This window comes from Triturus cristatus, chromosome 11 (assembly GCF_964204655.1).
Source record: "Triturus cristatus chromosome 11, aTriCri1.1, whole genome shotgun sequence".
Lineage (NCBI taxonomy): Eukaryota > Metazoa > Chordata > Amphibia > Caudata > Salamandridae > Triturus > Triturus cristatus.
The window spans coordinates 175692752-175718111 of record NC_140594.1 but is presented as its reverse complement, the minus strand read 5'-3'; the positions used below and the strand labels follow the sequence as shown (position 1 = coordinate 175718111).

General features: G+C 44.5%; 1 protein-coding gene across 1 annotated transcript in view; it reads left to right on the top strand.

The window, feature by feature from the left end:
- Positions 1 to 25360, top strand: part of PPP1CC (protein phosphatase 1 catalytic subunit gamma) — a 246939-nt gene that overhangs the window by 64710 nt on the left and 156869 nt on the right. The window lies entirely within an intron of this gene.

Sequence of the window (25360 nt, the reverse complement as noted above, 5' to 3'; positions counted from 1 at the left end):
TTAAAACTATTCGCATCCAATAATGTTAAGTCCTTTGCTACCTTTGGGATGGCTACAATGACTGCTCCCCCGATAGCTGGTGTATTGCAGCCTTTTCCAACTCAGTTACAAGTCCAGTTTACGCTGTATAAAATTGGGACATGAACCCATCTGATTAATGGTCGCTTTTAGCAATTTTATTGCCTGTTTTACTTCCTCCCAACAGAATCCGTTGTTGCAGAGTTTAACCTCTGCCTTTCTGTGATTTTATTTGTTTAGGGAGCTTGCTGTCATTCAAAAAATGTCCCACTAACGTGTTTCAGGGACGTGGAATTCTTCTACTCCAACTCCCAAGACGCAATGTTTGGGGTCAAGGGCAACAAGCCCTTTGGCTGCCAGTTTACGGCACCACATTATGGGGTCCGGAAAGGGCATTGTCGGCAGTTACAGTAATGTGTCCATGTGTTAATACTGTTCAAACTTGTATTTATGGTTCATTAATGCAGAGTCTTGGGGTGAGCACTCTAAATATAAGCTGTGACTGCACTACTGACAGTGTACCTTAGGTCGAGCCTGTAGCAGCGCTGCTCTGGCGAGACTTCTTGTAAGGGGCTTTGAAAAGCTCACCACACGCTTGTGCGTGTGGAGCTTTTCGTCACAGGCTATTGGCTTTTGAGTGTCTAAGACCGCATGCAATTGGGCAAAGGCGGGCGCATGTCCCGCCTTTTCTCCGCCCACGGCCTATTCATTGCTTGCGGTTACCTGCATAGGCACCATCTGGTTTGAATTATCGTGCCCAGACAAGTGCATGATAATTCAAACCAGATGTCTCACTGTGGCGCGCACACCACTAGAGTGCTTGTTTTGTTGGCAGTGAAACATTTGGAGTTTAGTTTACTCGTAACTCTCGGATGGGGGGGGGTGCGGGGGGTGTGGAGTAATGTGTGAGTACATGATTGTGCAAATCTCGGTAGGACCATTCATACTGGCAGCAGAGACCTGATCTGTTTGTGGATGGATGTGGATTTAATGTTAATTGTACACCGATTTAATTATACAACATATATTTTGGCCTTCGACATGCCACGGGTTTAAGCACCATTCTAAGATGGCAGTAAAACTACATTTGTCAGCCCGTTCTTGTACAGAAGTTTTGTATCTGGAAGAGAGCTACATGACCGTTTTGGAGGTTGTACTGTTTTATAATTTTATAGACCACGCAGCAAAATGCGTGAATCACTTGTGGTGCCTGCATTTAACTTTTGGCAGATACAGGAATAGAAGGGGTGGGGGGGGGGGGGGGTGGAGGGGATGCGGGGGGACGACGACGGGGGGGGGGGATATGGGGGGAGGGGGGGGGAATGTCCTTGCCCACAGGGGAAAAAACCCTTGTCCAGTATTGGGGTGTCTTTCATAGATTCACATGCTTGAATATTCCCCCTCGTCGGAGTGGGAGTCCCACGGTAAATAATATAGCTATATAGCTATATATATATATATATATATATATATATATATATATATATATATATATATATATATATATATATATATATATATATATATATATATATATATCTCATTCATTCATCCTATAAAAACAGATAAGTAGGTGATAAACATGAAGAATGTCCCTATATGAAATCTCCATAGAGATGCATGAAGAGAGAAAGACATTCGCAGTCTATCTCTGTCATTATGTTGGTCCAAACTACAGCCAATCAGGCGTCAGCTCCCCTCTATGAACCTTCTCCTCAGAGCTCCTCACCTCAGATTTTCTAACATACGTCGTGTGAAAGGGAGTCTCCCTGAGCTCTGCTCAGTTTTTCTCTTCAGCATGTCTTCAAGTAAGAAGTCTCTGTTTAGACCTTGTTCCTCTTGTGGAAAGCTACGTTTATATTCAGAAGACCCACACAGTAAGTGTATTTACTGTCTTTACCCGGATCATGAAGTGGGTAAATGTAAATTCTGTAGAACTTTTTCTACAAAAACTCTTAGACAGGGAAGGCCGTCTCTTGTTTTGCTCCAGAGACTGAAAGATAAGGATGAAGTGGTTTCTGACGTAGAAAGCTTTACTTCTGGCCGTTCCCACACAGCCTCAAAACGCAGCAGTGTACAAGATCGTCCTTCTCCTTTCCTTAAGAAGAAGAAAATGTCTGTCTATGACATCTGCCATGTCCTCTTCCATGGCTGCTGCGCTCTCGCCCACAAGACATAGTTCTCAGGCTGCTGAGGCATCGACTTCCCAATTTTCTGGTAAATTGGCTTCATCGTCTACGAGACTTCCGACGACTAAATCCACCATTTCCTGCTCGTCGACGGTGACTGACGACTACGTCCGCATCAAGGTTGTCGACGGCGGTCCCGTCGACTTTGTCGACGATTATCAGTACTATAAAGACTGTCGTCATTGTTGCCTATTGCATCGTCGACGAAGGAAAAGATCTCGTCGACGCTATCGTCGACTAGTACGGCAAAATCAGTCTCGTCGACGCTTACGTCGTCGATTCATGCGTCGACTAGTGCTCCGTCGACTAAGAAAAAAGACCTCGTCGTTCCAGTCAACGACTGCTCCGGCGACATTGGTACGTCGACGGTTCCATCTACGAAGATGTCGACAGTCCTCTGTGCTTTCGACCCCGTCGACGGCAATCTCGTCGGTGAAGATAAAGATTAAAAGAGCAACTTCTGCGCAGAAGTCAATGAATACAAATATTTCTTCCGCGTCTTCAGCGACGACTTAGTCCTTTGCCGCTGTACCTTTGTTGCCATTGCCTCCAAGTGGTCAACAGAATATGTCTGAGGTCATACTTTTAGATGATTCCCAACTTCCTTCACCTTTGTTCGCAACTGATTCAGATCAAGAGTCAGGAGAAGGTTTACCTGAATTGTTCGGAGCAGCACACAGTACATCGGATTTAATAATAAAATGCCAGGATGAAAGTAGTGAGGATGAGTAACGTTTTTTTCAGGAAGAAATTGCTACGGAAGGACAAACTGCGACGTTACCATTGTGGCTTATTACAAATCTCCAACTCCTGCTGGATGATTATAATCGGTGTTTTCCTTTATCACCAAAAGAATCTGTAGTTCCTGCTGTTTCAGTGGTGCCAACACCTGTGTCGGAGCCAGTGCCAGTTATAACACCTTCAGTTCCGCTGAGACAGTCATCGGCTCGAACATTAATTCATCATGACAGTGATAGTTCCTCAAGACCAGGAAGATGGTGAGATCCTGGATGATGGTGGCGATGATGATATGGCGGAGTGGGATGACTACCATGCCCAAACACCATCTCCCTCTCCTGTAGCACCTGGAGACTCACCACCTGTCAACATTGCAAGTTTTCACCAGTTGATGGATAGAGCAGCCCAACGGTTCAAATTAACAACGGAACATAGAGAAGAGGATTGTTTTCTGTGACTTTAAAAATCAACCTTACAAGCAGACACATACAATCCCCATTATCGAATTCATTTGGGATGAGGGCAAAAAGATGATGAAGACACCAAATAGCCTTCCGGCACAGGTACCTAGGTTGGAGAAAAAGTATAAATCTCCAGTAGGAGCTCCAGCATGCCTCACTGGTCATTCGAAACCAGATTCTGTAATTACACAGGCTGCGCAACGTCTAGTGCATCTACAATCACTGCACCACCTCATCGTGATGGACGGCGCATGGATGCCATAGGGCGAAAATTTTCATCAAGGGCTTCCACTACTGTAAGAGCAGCTAATGCCTTAGCCATTTTAGGTCGTTACGACCGTCAAATATGGGCAGATAGCGGCGTTGGTTGAGATGTTACCTGAGGCATCTAGGATTGAAGCTGTAAAATTCAAGAGGGAGATAGTACATCTGCAGAAATAATACTGTGCAGTGGACATCGCCTGTACAGGTTTCCGCCAACTCGCTGGAGCTGCGGTATTGCGCAGACAAGGTTGGTTACGCTCAACATCTTTTCGCCAGGAAGTGCAGGCAAAAATATTAGATGGCATACGATGGGGAATCTTTATTCGGAGATCATGTGGCTGAAGCTCTCCAATCTATCAAAAAAGATAGACTGCTCGCTCTCTAAGTACACTGCAATTTGGAAAGCAGCCATTTCGCGGTAGACGCGGCACCTCTAATTTTCAAAGAGGAAGTAATCAATACCGGCCATACAACCAGGGTTCCAATCGGTATACCTACAACCAGCAACAGTCCTCCAAGAATTAGAGGAAAATCCTCGTACAGAGGTTCCAATTCTAAAAGACAATGACTTGTGTCAGTCCCAGAAAATTGGAGGTAGAATCTCACTGTGCTGTTCTCAATGGTCCTCCATAACAAAGGACCGTTGGGTTCTGGACATTGTAGAAAGGTCACACGCTAGAGTTCATCGAATTTCCCCCACCCACACCACCGCCGGCGCATCTCAAAGAACTTTTTCATCAAGTTCAACTGTTAATACGCAAGGGAGCCATAGAGGTGGTACCAAGATCTCAAAGAGGGATAGTATTTTATTCCCGATTCTTCCTTATCACGAAGAAGAATGGGGAATGGAGGCTAATACTAGATCTGAGGGCCCTCAACAAGTATCTAAAGAAACAATCTTTTCGTATGTTGACGCTTGTCGAGATCTTGCGTTTACTCTCACAAGGAGGTTTCATGGTGACTATCGACCTCCAAGATGCATATTTTCATATCCCCATACTACATCGACATCGGAAATTTCTACGCTTTCGAGTAGGTCGAAAGGATTTCCAGTTCAAGGTGTTACCATTCGGTCTACGATCTGCCCCGCGAGTGTTAACAAAAGTGCTCTCCCCTGTGGTAGCTTTCCTACGTCTCCAGGGTGTTCAAATCTTCCCATATCTAGACGACTGTCTCCTAAAATCACAATCAGAAAATAAACTTCTACGGGACACATGCCTTTGTCAGGAGGTGTTTCGCTCCTTAGGACTATCAATAAATGCCATAAAGTCCCATCTACAGCCCTCATCGCAGGGAATTTCCAGGAGCAACACTGGATAGTGTCAACGAAGGCGCTTCTCTCCCAAGACCGTCTTCAAAGGATTCTTCGACTAGTGTCCCTTATAAGATCAAAAAAGTCTGTCAGTAAGACTATTAAAGTCCTTTCTGGGGATGGCGTCATCGTGCATTGCCTTGATCCCTCATTGCAGATTAAGGACACGCCCCATACAAGAGGAACTAGACGTCCAATGGCGTCCAGTTACTGGGTCGTTCAACAACGTTGTAAACGTCACAGACCGTATGGACTCGGCACTCAAATGGTGGACACAACCATTGAATTTAACAAAAGGAATTTCATTTCTGTCTGTAGTGCCAGACATGACAATAACAGACACCTCTCTAGAAGGATGGGGTGCTCATTTGGAGGATCTCTCAGTAAAGGGGAAGTGGACGATGTGTCAAAAAACCTGGCACATCAACAGGTTGGAACTCGTGGCTATATTTCTAGCTCTCGTCGTTCCTTCCTTTAATCCAAGGAGAAACAGTCCTAATACAGACGGACAATACAACCTGCATGCACTACATCAACCAGCAGGGCGGAACTGAATCTCAAACTGTCTCGACTAGCACAGTCGATCTGGGATTGGTCTCTTGACCATCGCATCACGATTGCAGCAGTTCATCTACCAGGGGTATCCAATATCCTAGCGGATTCCCTGAGCAGGTCCTCCATTTTCGACCCACGAATGGGAGTTACATCAGCCAACTCTAGAGATATTTCGACGATGGGGTCGTCCACAGCTGGATCTCTTTGCCACACCGGAGAACCGGAAATGCCGATTATGCAAGTGGGCATCCCCATCAAGGGTCACGGGGCAATGCCCTTTTGATGAACTGGTGCAATCTGTTTTGCCTACGCTTTTCCCCCAAGCCCTCTCGCACTGCGAGTGCTGTGGAAGATGCGGAGGCAGCCCTGCCATCTACTGCTCATAGCCCCACGATGGCCTCGACAGGCATGGTTTTCGGAGCTGCTCCTACTTTCCCAATGCGAACCAATCCTTCTACATCCCTGTGCAGATCTACTTACAATGAGCAAGGGGAAAATTTGTCATCCGAATCCCTCATCACTGAGCTTATCAGCTTGGAACCTGAGCACTGTGAATTTGCCCATCTAGACATTCCACAGGACTGTAGAAACATCTTGGCTCAGGCGAGGGCCCCCTCTACGGTGAGAACGTACAAGTTGAAATGGAGGAGATTCTGCCATTGGTGTGCATCTACTGGGGTTCATCCAATTCACTCTACACCAGAACAATTGCTGCCGTTCTTCTTACAATTGGTTAAGTCCGGACTTTCTCATGCAACTTTAAGAGTTTTTCTGGCGGCAATTTCGCGTTTCCGTCAGGATGGTTCAACTTCCCTTTGTTCTTCAAGGATAATGCATCAATTCTTCAAACGGTTGTTTCGTAAATTACCACCTGTTAGACGCCCTCCTCCATTGTGGCACCTTAACATCGTGTTGTCACAATTGATGAGACCACCGTTCGAACCAATACATAAAGTCTATTTGAAATATCTGACATGGAAGGTGGCTCTTCTAGCACTAATGTCTTCACGTCGTGTCAGTGACATCCACGCTTTTACTATCAATCCTCCTTTCATACAGTTCAAACCAGATTCTGTAGTATTACGCACTAATCCAACATTCTTGCCTAAGGTGCCTGCAGATTTTCATATGAATGAACCAGTCATCTTAAAGACTTTCTTTGCTAATCCTCAAACACCTGCGGAGCAAAGGTTACATTCTCTGGATGTTAAACGGTGTTTAAAGTTCTACATCAGCAGAACAGCTTCTTTTCGAAAATCCGACCAGCTCTTCATAGCTTATGGACGGTGTCACAAGGGGCGTCCAGTTACAAAACCAACCATTGCACGTTGGGTTTCAGCAGCCATCGCCTTCTGCCATCAAAAGGTGAACAAGCCTTTGCAGTCACCAGTGAGCTCACTCCACTAGAGCAGTGTCATCCTCAACCGCCTTATTTGCTGGAGTGCCGTTGCATCAAATCTGCAGAGCAGCTACATGGTCGAGCAGACCTACTTTTACAAGACACTACTGCTTGGCGACTTTAAACGAGGAGGATGCTGCAGTTGGGCAGGCAGTGCTTCGCAATCTTTTTAAATAAGGTGAGCCTCTTCCTTCCCTCCTCCATATTGTTTCCATTTACGTGAATGTCATTTGCATTTGTATAGATTTTGAATAACATCATTCATATATAGATTGTCATTACGATTCCAGTTTTCGTATGATTATGGAAACCATGGTAATTCTTACTGCTAGCTATTCTATATTCAAGCATGTGAATCTATGAAAGACACCCCGATACTGGAGAAGAACAATTGTTACTTGTAAACAGGTGGTTCTTCAGTATTGGTGTCTTTCATAGATTCACATGCGACCCTCCCTGCTCCCTTCTCCTCATACACTCTAAAATCACTCTGGTGCGACGAAAATCTGAGGTGAGGATCTCTGAGGAGAAGGTTCATAGAGGGGAGCTGACGCCTGATGGGCTGTAGTTTGGACCAACATAATGACAGACTGCGAATGTCTTTTTCTCTCCATGTATCTCTATGGAGATTTCATATAGGGACATTCTTCATGTTTATCACCTACATATATCTGTTTTTATATGATTACTGGTGTATATATATTTACTGTATATATTGCTATATTATTTACCGTGGGACTCCCACTCCGACGAATATTCAAGCATGTGTATCTATGAAAGACACCAATACTTGTTCTTCTATAAGAGTGCTTTGTGACCCCATTGGTCCCTTACTTTCTAGTTTACATAGTAACTGGGCTTTCATTTTCGGAACCAGTGGCTGACAGTAGCGGTTGCTGGGCCATGTTCATGTTTGTTTGCCATCACATTCGTTTTTAACCCCTTCGCCGCGGCAGGAATGGGGGGGGGGATGGGGGGGGATGGGGGGGGGGGGGGGGGGGGGAGGGTTTGGGGGCAGCGCGGTGGCGCTGTGCTTGTGACGGAACCCCTCTGTCACGAGCCACAGCTGAGCTGTGCTCATGACGGAGTGGTTCCGTCACGTCTCCGCCCACTGCGCTAATCGCCCGCACAGGCGGGGAATTAGCGCCACATGGGCGGAGCGGCGGCCAACGGCCGCAGCATGACGGAACCACTCCGTCATGAGCACAGCGCAACCGTGGCTCATGACGGAGTGGTTCCGTCATGAGCAGGGAAGGGGTTAAAGCTCACCTGCCTCCCACTGTCTAGCGCTTCCTTTTACTTTCCCTAACACACCCCTTGGATGCTGGGCTTTAATACCAGCTTAACTGCATGCTGCTGGTGCGCCAATGTCAAGCCAGTATGTGCTTGGACTGTGCTCTGCGCCAGCCCCCCTGCCAGTTTCACCACTGAGGTTTCCTTTGTTACTCGTAAGTTACTTAATTTCAATACCTTTGGTAAGAAATGCCCAGGTTCTTTTAAACCCAATAGTGGACACGACTGAACTTATTCGATCTGTCATCTAGCACTTAACAGAGGTTAAAATCTGCACACTGAACTCCCCTAATCCCCTTAATACCCACTCGCCTAAAGCCCCAATTTATTATCGCTGCACACAATAATGCAAGATCTGTCTAAACGCTGTGAAGTTTGCAGATTTTTTTGGGGGGGGCGCTCAATTAATAATTAATCCACATAGCTTTTGTCACAGACATTGATAGACAAGTCCTCGAGCCGGATCATATTATTGCAGTGCCTTCTGGCCTCCATGTTGGGCTAGACCGCACTGGAGAAAAAGGTGGAGGACTAGCTGTTATTTACTGCAACCACCTCAAGACAATTGTCTGCCTCCTGCAACCCCTGACAATCTTTCCTTCAAAATAGAACTACCCAATCCTACCTTTTTTTTAATGGGGTTCTTATTTATCATCCCTCTGGCCTTAGGTCAACCTTAATTCTTAATATGGACCAACTGCTTGAAGTTGATGCTAATTCCTCTGACTTGTCTAGTCTGTTTAAAAAAAAAAAAAAAAAAAATCCTTTCTTGAAAGACCCCTGGATGGTGACTAATCTTTCTCTCTTTGGGGAGCATTGGTTTACCACAACTGGTTAAGGGACCCACTCATTCATCAGGCCATCTTCTAGATGGTATTTTCTGTGATAATCCAAATCTTTTCATCTTGACTTAAATTCCTCTTGCTTGGTCTGAGCACTGTGGTTTTTTCATGGCTGCCAAAAAATCTTTAAGTCGCCTTCTATTTCTCGTATGACATACCACCTCTGCATTAAATTAACTCCAATACATCAAATTCCTCTTTAGCTCAGTTTGTCTGTGAGCACGGATCTTGATATTGCCGCCAAAAACTGTCATCGGTGGATTAACTCCTTTCAATCTTCTTGCCCCAAGCAAAGCATATAAACATGACAGCCGCCCTCCTCAGAACCCTGGTTTTAGGACAAACTTGGGTTACAAAAATAAGCCTGTAGTAGATTGGAAAGGCAATGGCCTGCCAATTGCATTTCCTTTGATTAAGACTCGTTCAAAATTGCCATCTGCCTAAGGAAAAGTGAGAGCCAAATATAGCTATTTCGCGTATAAAGAAATTCAGTCTTTTAAACAATTTTTGTTGGGGTAAACTAAGGTTCCAGATCCCAAAAACACCACTGACAAAGTGCCCTAGCCTCGTTCTTGAAGACTAAGGTATCTACAACTCTCGAAGCGCTTCAGCCAGTTGCACCCCGATAAGAACGGGACTCTTTGGCCACACAGGAATCAAATGCAATTATCCCTTGCAATAACATGGCCCGGCAAGACAACATTACAGCTCCTTCAAGCTTGCCCAAAGGGATTCTTCCCCTCACCCTACCCCACCCTGAGAACAGACCATTCTGTTCTGACTGACTTTGTGTATAGTATCTTTAGTTCTTACTTGGTCATGGTCAAGTCAGGTTCTCCACTTGACCCTTGTCCACCTAGAATCTTTCATCATGCTCCTGACATCCTATCCAAGCACCTTTCAGACCTCTTTAATCTGATGTTTGAGTCTGGGTACTTTCAGAAAGTGTGGAAAAAGGCCTTCATCCTCCTGCTTTCAAAGAAACTTTACTTGGATGCCAACAGTCCTAATTACTGCCCCCTTTCTCGCCTTAGCTTCAAGTCTCAGATTGTAGCGAATGCCATTAATGTTCAACTTTATGCTTCTAGATACTCAGTTTGGCTTCCGAAGCAAACATGGCACTGAATTGGCCCTTTATCACTGCCTCTGAAGAAATCAAACCAACCTTGGATGCAGGTGGAAATGCTTCCCAAATTTTATTAGATCTCTTTGCATCATTTGACACAGATAATCATGGCCTGCTTATAGATTGTCTTTGCTTTAGAATTCTCAGGTTTGGCATGTCTGCTTCTAAAATCCTTCCTCTCAGTCCAAGAGCAGTTTGTTCCCCTGGGTGAGTTTAGTGCTCACACTTTTTCTCTACCATGTGGGATCTGGCTGGGCTTTGAGCCCTACCCATCTTTTGTCTATGCAGTGGTGTCCTACGCAGACAACACCTAGATAGGGGTGTCTGGCAGTAATTCTGATGAGTTTTTCACACATGGAGAGAGAGGGTGAACGACAGTTGCGTTCTCCCGTCCTAATTTTTTTTTCACAATGAGCAACTGTTCTAGGAAGAGTAGAAGATGATAATCATCCGTTGTAGTGGAGTAATCTTCCAAAACCCAACTGTCAGGTGGAATATCAAAGATATTGAAGTAAAAGCCTCACTCACATAATAGTGACATGCTTCATCATAGGCAATTACTCCACACCCAGAGAAGATGGTACTCTCCGGGCGGACTCAACCACAGATATAATGGGAGTTCTTAGATAAGTGGGTACTGGTTAAGCAGGGAACCAGGTTATCATTAAAAATACCTACGAGTATACCCTTAATAGGTCCTTTATTCTTGGGTACTCTTGGTATCGTTAAAAACTTTGTATTGGGGTTATTTTGAATCTAATTTAATTCAAATGTACCCTCAATTTTCTGCCAACATGTTTTGGCCCTACAACTAGCCCAATCGGGTCTGGAGGCCTTCGTCAGGGCGATAAATATATTCTCTTTATATATCCCTGCCGTGTGTCAATGCATGTGTTACATGCACCCCGAAAGTGAGGCCTAGTGCACTCACCTGTACATATTCGTACTCCGACGCCAGTAGTATTTCTATTGAAAATATCAAACAAACAATTAAACAGTTGTATTTTATAAACATATTAGAACTGCTACTGAGCCTATATTGTGCTCTTATTCTCTACAATGGAGGTGGAGTGTGCGTGCACCACCTGACTATGTGCTCACTAGTTGTGGCATTGTGGACTAAAGAAAAATTGTATAATCCAAAGAACTTTTTTTGGTGCCAGTTCACTGAAATCTATTTACCACGCTACGTGCTCTCTAAAAACGGGGATTGTTAAAAACATAACTGTAGTGGTCACAACTGTTGTGGAGGTTAGAATCCAACCCAATTGCCGCACTTTCTATTATCTCGAAACGGCGCTCAACGTGGTATGTAGGGTTTATTCATTTGAATTCTATTATTCTCCGTGTTCTATGGTGCTGCTTTATAAACTTCTAGTCAGAATATATTTATAGTTCCCACCTAAGGTGAAGGGAGATTTCTTTCCAACCGTGTTTTATTGATAAAGTACAAACCCGTTGTTTCTCACCTACTGGGAGATGCCTACTTGCACCATGCAGTTCTCATGTGTAGGGGTGATATCTTGTAGTCACACACTAGATTGGAGAAACAATGTATGATACATGTTGTCTGATGCACAGACACGACTCGCTTATTGAATGTCTGACATTTTCATCTGTGAAACAACCAGCACGTGATGTTGATGATGTGTCCTTTACAACTCGTGGTGTTATTGCCTACAGCCCGTGGTGAATATTCGCTATACTTGTGCTTGTCATGAGGCTTAATATATTATCGAGTTAGGTCTATATCACGTAATTCCGTGTATTTGCCAAATACATTTACGAATATTATCTGCTGGTTCAATGTGGACTGCTTTTGTCTGCCCCTTTCAAGACAATGTATGTGCTGACCTGGCAATTCGGACACGTCTTCTAGGGATAGAAACTAAAACAAATTAGAACAGTTCCAATAAACGTAAATGGATTAACACAGGTTAATCCTAGAAAGCTAACAACCTTAATCCCTGTAAGGCACAAATCTATTCTAAATACCCCTCCGAAACCACTGTTGTGCTTACTACTGAATTGCTGATCAGCAATGAAACAAGCAGCGGACATTGCCGACCTAATCCAAGTCTTGACATAAGCTATTCTTATGGGAATGTGGCTCAATAATAAATCGTCCCCGTGCCTAGACCTATTGGTTCCTACAAACTACAATATTGTGAGACTAGAGAGGCTAATTAAAACTGGTGGAGTGGCCTGTATCCACAGATCTGACCTCTCTATCTCTAAAGCTCACTCTGACCCATTGGAGTCCTGTGAATATTTAGAGCTCTGTCCCTCAGATAATCAACACTTATGTTCTACCACCCCCAGGTAATAATCTATTGTTCATTGACCAACTAATGGAAGTTACTACAGCAAACTGATCTACGCTCCAATGATCTTTCTTGGGGACTTCAATCTACATTGGAACGACCCTAAAGATAATCTAATCAATATTTTCAAAACTTCCTAGCAGACATTCGCTAGTGCAGGCTTCTGTTCCTCCAACTCATTCTAAAGGTGCTATATTAGATTGACTCAACCTCGTTTTCTTTGGCAATGATCCAATCTCTATTGTCCCTTGCGATTGGTTGGACCACCACATCACCTTCCAAATTACAGCCTTAAGAAAAGAATCCCACAATCAGTCCAGCCTAAGCAATGGTTTAGAGACACCAAAGGCCTGAACATGGAGACACTAACAGCAAGTTGCGAGAATGAACTTCAACCACCTCCTGAATTGGTAGACGTCAGTGAGCTTACGAATCATTAAAACTGTGATGTCTAATATAATCAATAACCTAGCCCCTTTAAAACTCTCAAGAATTCAAGTTAAAGACAAAAGCCCAGCTTCTTCGAGAGAACTCATGGATACCGCAGACAAACTCGTGACTCACATGAGTACTCAAGTGAAGTGGCCCAGCCAGCACAAAAAGTACCCCAAAATCATGCCCATTGATTCATCTTCAAACTATATGATCAGGAAAATATTGCTAAAACCGTATTATCCTTAAAACCGAACAACCATTATAATCCTCTTCCTGCAAAATGTTGGCCTACGGTCAACCACATGGTCATCCCTAATTGGACTAAAATAATTAACGCCTCTTTCCCAAGGTTCATTTCATGACTGCCTAAAAACGGGCCAGGTCATCCCTCTGAGAACCTACTGGTAACCCTAACCACTTTAGACCGGTAACCAACATTCCCTTACTGGCCAAGGTGTTGGAAAAATGTGCTCAACAACTGAACATTCACATTGCAGAATATAAGCTACTAAAGATTTTCAGGGTTTAGACCAGACCATAGCACGGAAACAGCAATTATGCACATAGTTGGTGACGCTCTACTTGCTATAGATCGCCACGAAACCGGTCTACTAGTCCTCAACCTATCCTCCGCGTTCGACATTGTAAACCATGGTAAACTATTAGACCAATTTGGAGAATAGGATGGGTTTCTTGGGAACAGTCCTAAAATGGTTTCGCTCCTTGGAGAACAGATTGCAAAGATTCTTGGAACCACAGTCTATCCCTTCCATCCTCTAGTCATAGTGGAGTTCCTCAAGGTTAAACTCTATCCCCCCCCCCCCCCCCCCCCTCGTCACTATTCAATATGTATATCTAGCCACTCACTAAAAGTGTTGCCGCAGGCTAGTATCACATTCCACTTGTATGCAGACGACACCCAGCTGTATATGAAGATCACTTCACTGGAAGTGATCAATACAATGAATCAAGCACTACAAAAAACGTTCACTGGCTATTCAGCAACCATCTTAAACTCCACTTGCAGAAAGAATTCCTTCTGATCTCCCCTCCTAAATCCTACTCAGTGATCAAGGAATGGGCCAAACTGATCACAGCGCTAAACGGTACTACGATTCTAGTAGTCTACCAAGTTTCTAGGAATCATGCTAGATAAGGATTTAAACATGCGAGTACACCAACACGATGACAAAATGCCCGATTCCTTCTGCGCTATCTCAGAAAATTGAAACCGTTCATTGACACGTGAACTTAAAATGGCAGGCAAAGCTTTGGTTATCTCAAGGATGGAGTATTGATGCATAACTCTATTAGGGCTTCCTAAGATTTCAACTGCTCCACTAAAAGCCTGCCTCAATGCTGCAGCTAGACTTCTATCGGGTTCTAGAAAATTTGACCATCACTCCAAGCCTGAAAGCGCTCAAATGGCTACCGTATAAAGCAGGAATTCAGCTAAAGATGTTGTATATTACACTCAAGCTCTACGCTACAAAACACCACTTCACCTTGCCCAGAAAATTATGACCTCAGGAGGCTTCAGATCTTCGAGGGGGGGTCTGCAGACTTCCTACTGAAACCAGCATTCTTCGTAAGAAGAGAACTTATGATGGAGCATTCTCTGGAGCTGCACCAAGAATTTGGAATGAGCTTCCTCCGAATATCAGAGTAATTGCCTGTCTCGTGATTCAATAAAGAAACTGAAGTCCTTTTCTCAGGAGTAAATTCATCCCTTAACTAACTATGGTTTACTCTAGGCTCCATTAGGTCCCTCAGTCTTTCCTGAATTGGCTACATTCAGCTGGGCTAATAGGATGCTTGTATTGCTAATATCAGAGCAATGACTCCGTTGATCGTACAAGTCGGCTTTCAGCAATTCTTACCGTTAGGTCACCACCAGCCCTGTTTGGATACCTCAAGTCCATACGCAAGATTCAAGGAACTGTGAATGAAGATGCCTATACCAAGCCACCGGGATATGGGACTGGGCTTGGAACCGTAACTATATCCAGTTGCTGGCTTCACTTTTTCTTTAGTAGTGGTATTACAGTCTAAATGCAATCAAGGCATAGCATATTCTACTATAACGTCTCCTAGTATGATTACATTTTTTTTTTTTTTTTAATTTGTAAACTCTGAAGGAAACTGATTACAATCAAACGCAAAGTGCTTTGACACCCAGGATTGGGTCATGTTCGCGCTATAAACAGTAAATAAAAAAAAAAAGATGCACCCCAGTAAATCACTTAGTCAGCCCAATTTAGTAGTGCCCAAACTTAAAAAGCTCTAACTAGTAGGGAAGAAGCTTCATCACTTGTACTGTTAAGCTTTTGATTTTTATGTCCTCGAATCTTAAGGAAAACAGAACAGCTTTCTGCCTGGAAAGCTCTTAACTGTCTTTTCAACAGTTGTACCTTTTTTTTTCTTTTCCCATCTCTAAGTTGTCTGGCTAGACCTGATCTTCATCTCAGTGCTATTGCCCCGAGACACCCCAGTGTAGTAGGGCACTCTAAAGGCTAAATTATAGAAGTGAAGATTAAACTTAGAGTGCCACTTTAGTTCCTTGGAGCAAGTAGATTTAATTGATAATGGATGACTGCCCCCCACCTTTTTAAGGTGGGCATACTAGGTCATTCGCCCTGAGAAAATTAATTGGATCCACAAGATCACACTCTCCCTCTAATATCGGTGGCCTTCAGTGACCGAGCCCTTGAAGCCTAACTTCTCATGCTTATCCCATAGTTTGGCAGTAAAGTGAGGTGACGCTATACCCAGTTGGTTTCCATCTTGGCATAAAGCAAACTTCTCAAAGATGAGTTGGTAAATATTTTATTGTAAAAATTAACTAAAGGCTGGAGGACTAGTCAAGACCACTTTGTAAAGACAGGGGTGAGATTTAAAATAGTCCAATTAAGGATTGAAGTAGTTTCTCTAGTTTCCTAACCAGGCACAACAGATACTCCTGAGGGACTAGAAGATTTGGCCCTTCACAAAATGAAACCACTTCAATAACAGAGCTGTAATTTCCCTGCCATCTGAACAGCCGCAGGTATCCAGCTGGTCAAAGTGCATTTAATTTAACATGCAGAACATTTTCACCTTTAGTATGTCTGAATAGGTCAGTGCCTGAAAGTAATTTTCAAAAATGAATGTGGACACATTAATTCTTCCCTCTACCCTGACCATTCCAATGGTGAACGGAGTCAAATCATTTATAATAGGAACCCAAGTCTCTTCCCCCTACACCCTCCTTACCACCAGCTCCCCCTGTCTGCCACCCCACTGGCTTCAATGTGGCCATCCGTCACATCACAGGCCAAACTTATTGGCCCCTGATCATTTTTGCGAGCGCCAATGCTTTATAATGTGTCTAGTGGATAAAGGTTACTCCATCGATGAGGCAAGCTGAGTTTCTATAGTTCCTTTGTGATCTAGCACGGAGTTCAGCCTGCAAAAGGCCTTCATTTTGATAAGTCTTCCATAAAGCACTCCGCACAGGCAGTTATTCAAGGGTGCAGTTTCATCTGCCTTCAGTGACCGGGCTTCTAGGGACAGACTGGCCTCGCTTATCGTTCTGCATCGTTGTGTGAATCGCATCATGCTGGAGCCCCTTAGGCTTTTTCCTCTTACCAGACCGCTTGTGGCCAGTAGCCGCAAAGGGAGCAGCCTCTTCCACCTGCAGGGAGTCTTTATCAAGGCAGATAACAGGGGAGCTTGACAAGTGACCCTAAGGTGTGGCAACCACTTGGGCCTGGTTGGTACATGAGTTGAGGGACAACCTTCTCTCTGTAAGGGCTGTTTCTGTGCTAATCACCCCACGTTGCCCTTTCCAACATCCAATCAATGGATGTTATCTTCATGGGAGGAGCTGGGTCTAACAAGGCACCAAAGGCTTTCTTTTTAATGTAGTCTTAATGGGTAAAAACTCAGCCAGCAGAGAAGGCACAGCTTAACATACTCCTCTGCTAACAAAATAGAAGCTGGTTTGGGACCGTACGCAATCAGTTAATAAACTGCAATAAAAAAAAGCACTTCTGAGATGTGAAGTCAGAGTGGGCCCATCATCTTCTTGGCCCATATTGCAGGAAGAATGCATGCTTTTTCTGCACCCTTACCAGCACTGTACCTGCCTCCTTTCAGCAGGGCTTTCTGGGGCCAGTAGTCTGATGCATGCTGGGGTACTGGGATGCACAATGTCATAGAAGAACCCAGGTGGGAGCAGCAAAACACGTCCTGCTACTCCACCATTTTGTCCACATCCGATCCTGCCACCGTTTAGTCCAAGGTGGATCCAGATGAGTTGGCTCTTGCCCATCCAGTTCAATAATTGTATATAAACTGATCAGGTTGTTTGGCTTTAAGGCGTTCTTGTGCAGATGATGCACAGCTCTAGGTTAGATGTTGTTCAAAGCCTAAATATCAACATTGTTTTTTGTTTTAAATGTTTTATTTTTGTTGAAAGTAACATAGTAACAAAACAATAGTCAGCAGGTACGTTTCTCATTTCTCCCACAAATGTGGAGTAGATAGATAACTATTGTGATACATTCTGTATTCTCACCAACTATTTTTTATTTCTAGGTCTCTCGCACTGTTTTCTCCCTCACAATGGTTATCACATTCCTCCCTCAATAGGACTGTGGCCCAGGGCACTGGGCTCCACTCTCTCAGAATCCTGTGGAATCAGTTGTGCATTATCTGCATCCCCATCCTCTCTAAACCATAATATATCTGCCAAGGTTGCCAGATCTTCTGAAATTTCTTCGGACACCCTCTTACCTGGTATTCCACCCTTTCCGCCCCATGTAAATGTCCATGCTGGTCCTCTACTCTTTCATAGAAGGCGGGTCAGCCCCCCCCTCCCCCCCTCCCCCTCCCAAAATGCCTAGCCATATCCAGTTTAGCTATTAATCCTAGGTTACTTAGCAAGAGGTTGTATCTGGGCAAATCTACATCCGCGTGCAAACCCAGTAGGCCATATTTGGGGTCCATTGGGATTTGTCTCAAGTATATATATTTTTTTCACTATCCGTGCCCAGTATCTTTGTATTGTGGCAATCCCATAAAGTATGAATAAGCCTTTCTGTTTTGCATAGTAAGCACTCTGCCGTTTCGGCTCAACCCATTGCGTGAAGTCTTGCCCTGTCATAGTACTCTGTAATATCTTGAACTGGATCAGTCTTGGCCTAAGTTTTATTGTCACTTTTCTAGGGTGCATCAGGGCCGTTTCCCAGTCTGTCTTCTAGCTTGCCTGTTGTAGCCTCCCATTTACTTCCAAGTGCTAGTAGATTGTCTGGCATATTATTTATTAGTCTTAGATGTCTGAGACTGCCTTTTCAGTAATCTCCTCTTGGAGCAGCCTTGCTTCTAGTGGAGCATATTCAGTGAGATCAGCGGTGTCTGCGCTCTCCAGGCATGTCTGAGCTGAATATATTTTTAGTGTTTATCTGACAGGTTATATTCATCTTGTAATTGTGCAAAGGTTATCAAATCCCCCATGTCTAATAATGTCGCCCAGATTAGTGATCCCAATGGTGTCCCGTCCTTTAAACCCCTATAGTTTTGCTACCTCCTGCAACCGCTTGCCCTCCCATAAGGAGGTAGGCCTTGTCAATCTTTTTCTCCATTTCAATTGACGTTCTTCTCCTTTCCACACTTCTATTACTCTGTGTAGCCAGTAGTAGGCCCTGCATTCCACAACCTCCATATATGTAATGTAGGTAAGTCTTTGAAATTGAAGTCTCTGGGGCATACGTAGGATTATCTCCGGCTGTATGTCCCCATTCGTTGAGTACTATGGGATGGGCAGCCCGGTAATATGCCCGCATATCCAGTAGTGCATTCCCCCCATTGTATTGACTGCGTTGTAATGTTTGTAGTTCTACTTTGGGGGTTTCCTCCGTCCCACAGTAATGTAGGACTTAGTCCTTCATTGTTCGAAAAATTGCCTCCAGAATAATGTGGTGTTTTGGAGGATGTATAAAAGCTTTGGCAGTGTGATCATTTTGTACATAGCCGCCCTTCTGAGTAGTGTCAACTGGAGGCGCTGCCACCTAGCAACATCTACCAGGACACGTTGAATACTAGGAGTTAGGCAATCCGTGTCATTAATGGAGATGTACAGACCCAGGTATTTGAAACCCTTGGTTGCTACAGGCAGACGCAGTGGTATGATGTGTGAGCCGGGTCGCCAACCGGATATGCTGGATTTCACCCAGTTAATGTTATATCCAGCTCGCTCGCCATAGTCTAATTCAAATGCGACGGGAAGTGTTGTGTCCGGACTGGCAATATATAATAGGATATCAGCATAAAGGGAGATTCTTTCCTCTCCCAGCTGCCCCTCGTCCTGGAATCCCTTCCGTGCTGGGTGCACTGTAATTAAGCATGCCAATCGTTCGAGCACCAGTGCAAAGATTAGAGGGGACTGGGCAACCTTGGCTGGTTCCTCGCTGGATGGGGAAGATCGCCGTTTTGACTCCATTAACTCCAGCACTAGGGTTTGTACATACTAGATCTATCCACGGCTGGAAGGCACTCCCATGCCCAACTTTTGTAAGTACTTGCCTCATAAAAGGCCAATGAACCGTATCAAATGCCTTTTCTGCGTCGAGTGATGCGAGCGCCCAGGGCCTGTCTCCTATCTTAACCTACGTAGACTGGCTAACTGTATGGATACGGCTAAGACGTGTGGAGTGTTTAGACATAATGCCCGATTGATCCTTGTGAATCGATGTAGTAATCGTCAGCAGTCGTGTGGCAAGTATAAGAGGCTAAAATCTTGGTCTCATTATTTAAGAGCAAGATTGAGCGGTAGGACCCGCAGTCTTACGGGGCCTTGCCGGGTTTTGGTATAACCACCACCGTGGCTTGGCGAAGATCTGGGAATAAAGTTCCTGTCTCCTTAGCTTCCAGAAGCGTTCTTAATGTATGGGGCCAGCAGAATATTAGTTTGTTTGAAAAATTCCAAAGGTGGCCCGTTGGGACCCAGGATTTTCCCTGATTTTTGTTTGGCAATGGCGGCGTGTTACCTCTTCTAGAGTGAACTCTGCGTCAAAGGCGTCTGCATCCTCCCGGCACAGGGTGGGATTTTCAATTTCGCGAAGGTAGCTGCTGATGTAGTCTTAATCAACCATTGCCTTTGCCTTATAAAGATTGGTGTAGTATCGCTCATGCTCCCGCTACGTCTACAGCAGTAGTGTTGAGTACCTGCTTCAACTATCTGGCTAACCCAGTTTGCCTTCCGCTCCTTCCGGCTTAGCCAAGCTTAGGAGTTTCCCTACTCAGTCGTCTGATTTGTATAGTTTATGCTGTTGACCGCATCTGTCTGAACCACCCTGTCAACCAGCGCACGAGCATGTGCCAGCATATGCCCCCCATCTATGAACCCACACTGCATTCCACACAGATGGGTTTCCTGGAAAAGGATACCATCAGGCCTAACTCTCTTAATGTACTGGTTAACTAAACCTAGCTTAATTTTGCTGCCTAATCGTTTGACATTCCATGTCATAACTGTATAAGGTGAGTCAGCCATTGTGTATGTTTGAAGTTGACACCGTGGGAGCTGACCTTGTTGCCCCCCTCCCGTCCCACCTTTCCTAGCCTCTGACCCTGAGATAGCCTGCTGCTGTCTAACTTGGAAACAAACCTAATCTTTAAACAAATATCAACATTCTGTTGGAGAGTGCCTTGCTGCAATTCAGAAGTGACGCAACTTCCTAAAATTGGATGGGGACTAGACTAAGACCATGCTCCCAGATGTATGATAGTGTTTTGGGAAGGGTCTGGCCATCCTCTGAGGGACTTCAACACCTGCTGATTCAGCAATAATCCTTGGAATCTGGTGTTATCAGGAGCTCTCCTTTTGATGTGCAGATTCCTCCAGTGTGGTCTAGCTGTAAGTCTCTGCTCAAAACTTTCTTGTATTCCAGAAGACACTCCTTCAGTAATCTGTTTTTCTTGTGCCAGTAGTATATGTGAAGGCCTGCCAAAGTGTCGGCCGAGAAATCTGCAGAGACCAGTCTTGCAGTTAGTACATGGCTGTAAAACTGGTATCTGCCAATTTAACTATTTTAATATCTTTTGATCTGGCCACCGGTTACATCAATAATTCAAAGTGCTTTGTTAGGTCTCGCCTACGCAGCGTGCATGCGCTGCATAGGGAAAGACCTTTAGAAATCGATTCAGTTTTGCTGGCAAAAACAGGCATTCATGGTATTGCTTTGATGGCAACTCGTGCACGTTTGGCGATTCCCTTGCGGGAGCGAGCTTTCAAGCCATCTGTTAGTAATTAACTTGGAAAACAGATGGTTTAAAGCTCGCTCCTGCAAGGGAAACGCGCCACTGCCCCTTTGAGCTCCTCGCATATCTTTAACCTCTCAGATGAGTCCAGCTCCGCTTTCATGCTGCACAACGTTGACTTTTTTGAAAATTCAGTTTGAAACCAATAAACAAAGTAAAAAATAAAATAAAAAAAAATGCCAGTCATAGCGATACATGTGTGGTTTGGACAATATGTTCAAACTTTCATCAGATATTCAGGTAGACGTACAATTCCTTCGTTCAAATTAAATATTTCCTGTTGAACCCACCTGCTTATGCATTTCCATTTCGACAACCGGCGACACACATAGATCTCCCCGATATTTGTTCCAATGTGACCATTTCTTATCCCATTTCTTTGGACATCCTCTAGCTTTGGACACCTCGGTTTCTGCCAACATACATCTGTCCATTTCTTTAGACCCCCCCCCCCCCCCCCCCCAAGCAAGTTATCGTTTTACCAATGTAAAGCCCAGTGTGGTGAACTGCTGTTCAACTTCCGTCAGGTCGGTCTCTCCCCATATGTTCAACAATCCCAGTTGCGGTGTTAATTCTATGTCTTTCCCTAGCGACTTACCCATGTGGCCTGAAGAGTCCTCCCAAACGGTGTATATCTGAGGACATGTCCATAAGGTATGGTAAAATGTAGCCTGTCTGCCACATCCCTTAATACATCGGTCGTCTAGTTTGGCCCCTATTCTCGCCAGAACTGTCCCTGTGATATATGATCGATGGAGTATCCTAAGTTGGATTAGCCTAAATCTGTGTGATTGCCGCCTCTCGGGGGGGACATCAGTGCTGCCTGCCAGTGCTAATCATCCAGGGGGCCCATGTCAGCCTGCCACCTTTCTCGGAGCTTCGGGAAAGTGTCCGGCAAATTATTACTTAACTTTTTAGAAGTTAGATATTGCTTTCGAACTGAGGGGCCCGTCTAATAGGCGATCCTCCAATGGTTACGATTCCGGAATGTCTTTAAGAGAAGGAAACGCTGACCGGATCGCATGTCGAATCTGGAGATACCTGTACAATTCCCCTTGTGCCAGATGATACTGTTTCTGGAGGTCACCAAAAGTGAGAATTGCGCCCTTCTTAACCAGGTCCTTCACTACCGATATCCCAATGAGGTCCCATTTATCGAATCCAGGCTGATAGCACATCATACCTAGCTTACGGGTAACCCACAATGTCGTGGCCCTTGAGAGGACACCCGCCCATCCCAACCGGGAAGTGACCAGATGCCAAATATCTAATGTATGTTGGGTAGGGCCAAATTTTTTTTTTTCCTGATTCTCCTACCTGTAGTGTACAGGGCCTCCAGATATCCTGAGCGGTCCGTTTCGACCGATCCAGGACATACGCTGGATCATCCGGAGGGTGATATATCCAATGATTGACGGTCGCCAATTGCGCCACCCAATAGTAGCATTGTATGTCAGGGTGCTATGCCCCCGTTGTACCAGCCTTTCGTCAACTTTTGCTGTGCTATTCTGGGGGCCCTGCCATCCCACAACAGCGCACGGATCTCCCCTTCAACCGCTTTGAAATACGAATCTGGGACTCTGTGGGGACTATTTTGCAATATATAAAAACGAGGAAGGGCTAACATTTTAAAAAGTGCTGCCCTCCCCACCAACATTAAAGGCAAAGACCTCCAGTGTTTTACATCTGCTCTTAACCGAGCCAAAAGTGGTGCCAGGTTGGCTTTGTAAAAACAGGCCTGATCCGATGTGACAAATCAGTTTGGCATTTTTAACAATATTCTAGACATATTAGAGTACAGAGTTCAATTGTGTGCAAGAGTGTGGCCCTTGTTATCTACTCTGCTTAATTCCCCATCCTCCCATTGTGAGCATTTAATAGTCCCTTGTGTTGCAGTGTCTCTCCATCGTCCGCTTGCTTTGTTTTTCACGCATGCTCTTTCATCTAGTTTAATAGCTTCAAAGCTCTCACCTCTGGAGAGCACCTCTTTTCTTTGCCCATTTAATCTAGTACGGATTGCCAAATTTGACTTATGGAGTCCCACCCCTTTCTAGGGGAGAGGCCATTCACACTAATGTCATAGTTTCCTATTCTGCAGCGCCATGTTTCCCAGAGGAGGCTGGTTTCTTTTGTCCCACATTCTGGCCGAAGTGATCTTTCTATTAGTAGTAATTGGTAAATGTATTTCCAGTCTCCCATGGTTAATGGTCCCAGTGCAAATTGTATAGTCATGACACCTACCCCGTATTTCCTTGGTAGGCTTTCCAGTTTCTCTCCCAGTGGAAGGGTTCTTCGCCCCGGTCTGTAGGACCCAGTGTCTTATTCACATGATCCCTCTCCCTCTGTTCAGCACCAAGGTGCCTTAAGGGTGAACGTGCGCTTTACAAATAAACATGTGTTGCTCAGACAGTGAGACTGCCTTCCTTCATCCAGGCATTGATCGTGGACCGCACACGACTGTGGCGGTTCGGCGTACCTCTCACCTTGGATTTATTCCGCCCGATTCCTTGACCCGCAAAAACTGCATTTAACTGAAGCGCATCCTTGCGCCTACCCTTCTGTTCCCCCGCCTCGCTACTTCAAGCGAGGCCTTTTAGGCTCATTTACCCTTGACATACAGTCCAAGTTGAATTGGGACCATTTCGTGGCCAGCCTTCACGTCCGCTTGGAATTCTCTTCCACGCCAGAGCTCCATTTCCCGCGCCTCAGCACTTCTTGAATAGGCGACTCTGGTCCTGAAGATGATCCTAATTAAATAGGATCGAAACTCTGTCGACCTCTGCCCACCAGCTCCAACTCCCTTGGCGCCTCTTGACCTCTTGGTTCTTTAACATATTGAAAACTATCAATTGAACAATTGAATCTGATGTTTGAACCTTTTATCCTGTGTGTATATATATATTGTACAAATTCTCTTGCGCCTTTTGCTGTGGTTTTTCACGTTGTCACTTGTGCCGTCACTTTACTGTCACGAGCACTTTGTACACTTTCCTTTAGGGTTGCCTTGGTACTTAGACCTAATAGTGCTTTCACAACTATTTTGTATATTTTCTGATCTTCTCTAAATACATGACGCCTATGGGTGCATCAATTGAATTATTTGAAGCCTCGTGTCCTTTGTTTGATTGTAATGTCCTGTACATTTATAAGTAATTTCAATAATCCCTGCTGAGATTGTTGCAATTATACCTTCATCTCTCGCCACCACACTTTGTGTACTGCTTCATTCTAGTGTGGTGCGATTGCCTCCATCGTGTGCCTTTTTGAAAGCCTTCTGAGCGGCATGGGTTCTTTGCTGCCAAGGAGCTGCTAAGGTGCTGCTCAGTTTTTTGTTGTGGAGGTGTTCGTACATCCCCTCAGTCCTTCTGCAGTTTATCCGGACACCTCTTTGTTGCTAAATCGGAGAAGTGCCAGCCATGTTTCATCACAGGCCACCCTTCCCCATATTTTTTAAACTGATATTTTGGTTGTTTAAAGTTATTTTTTTAATTTTATGTTTTGGTTGGAGATATTTGTTTATTTTTCTACCTACTATATAGTTAACATTTGATAAATTTGTCCTTTATATTTTGATACTTTATATGCTAATTATTTTGACAACAATATCTGTAGGCCAAAATATTTGTCGTCGATATTGACATACAACCACAGTAGTCGGTGAGGCAAACCTGTTTTAATGCTCACGTAGAACATGATTTATACAGTCCTGTTTTAAGTGTGCTTTGTTGCACATTTGTGCACAATAAGTTATGTGGCCGTAGCGGGATGAGCTGTATACTCCGCTACTTATCAAAGTTAGCTTTGACGCAATAAACAATGATGCGCATCTAAAATGTTGGGTGGTAAAGCAACCATCGCTGCAGTTGGGATGTGCCTTATTACTTTTTTTTTTAGTATAGTCCATGTGAAAACAATGTAGTAAATCCTGCAGAGCAGTGGGTGGAAATGCTGCAAGAGCATTAAATTCATAGTAATTTAAAGTACTGTCATTTTTGCATTACTCCTAGTCAGTGGGAACCATAGAAATAAGGAGTAATCCGATTCTCACATTTCCTCCACGCTAAATGAGGCTGTAAGTGCTTTTTGTTACGTCAAAAATAGGC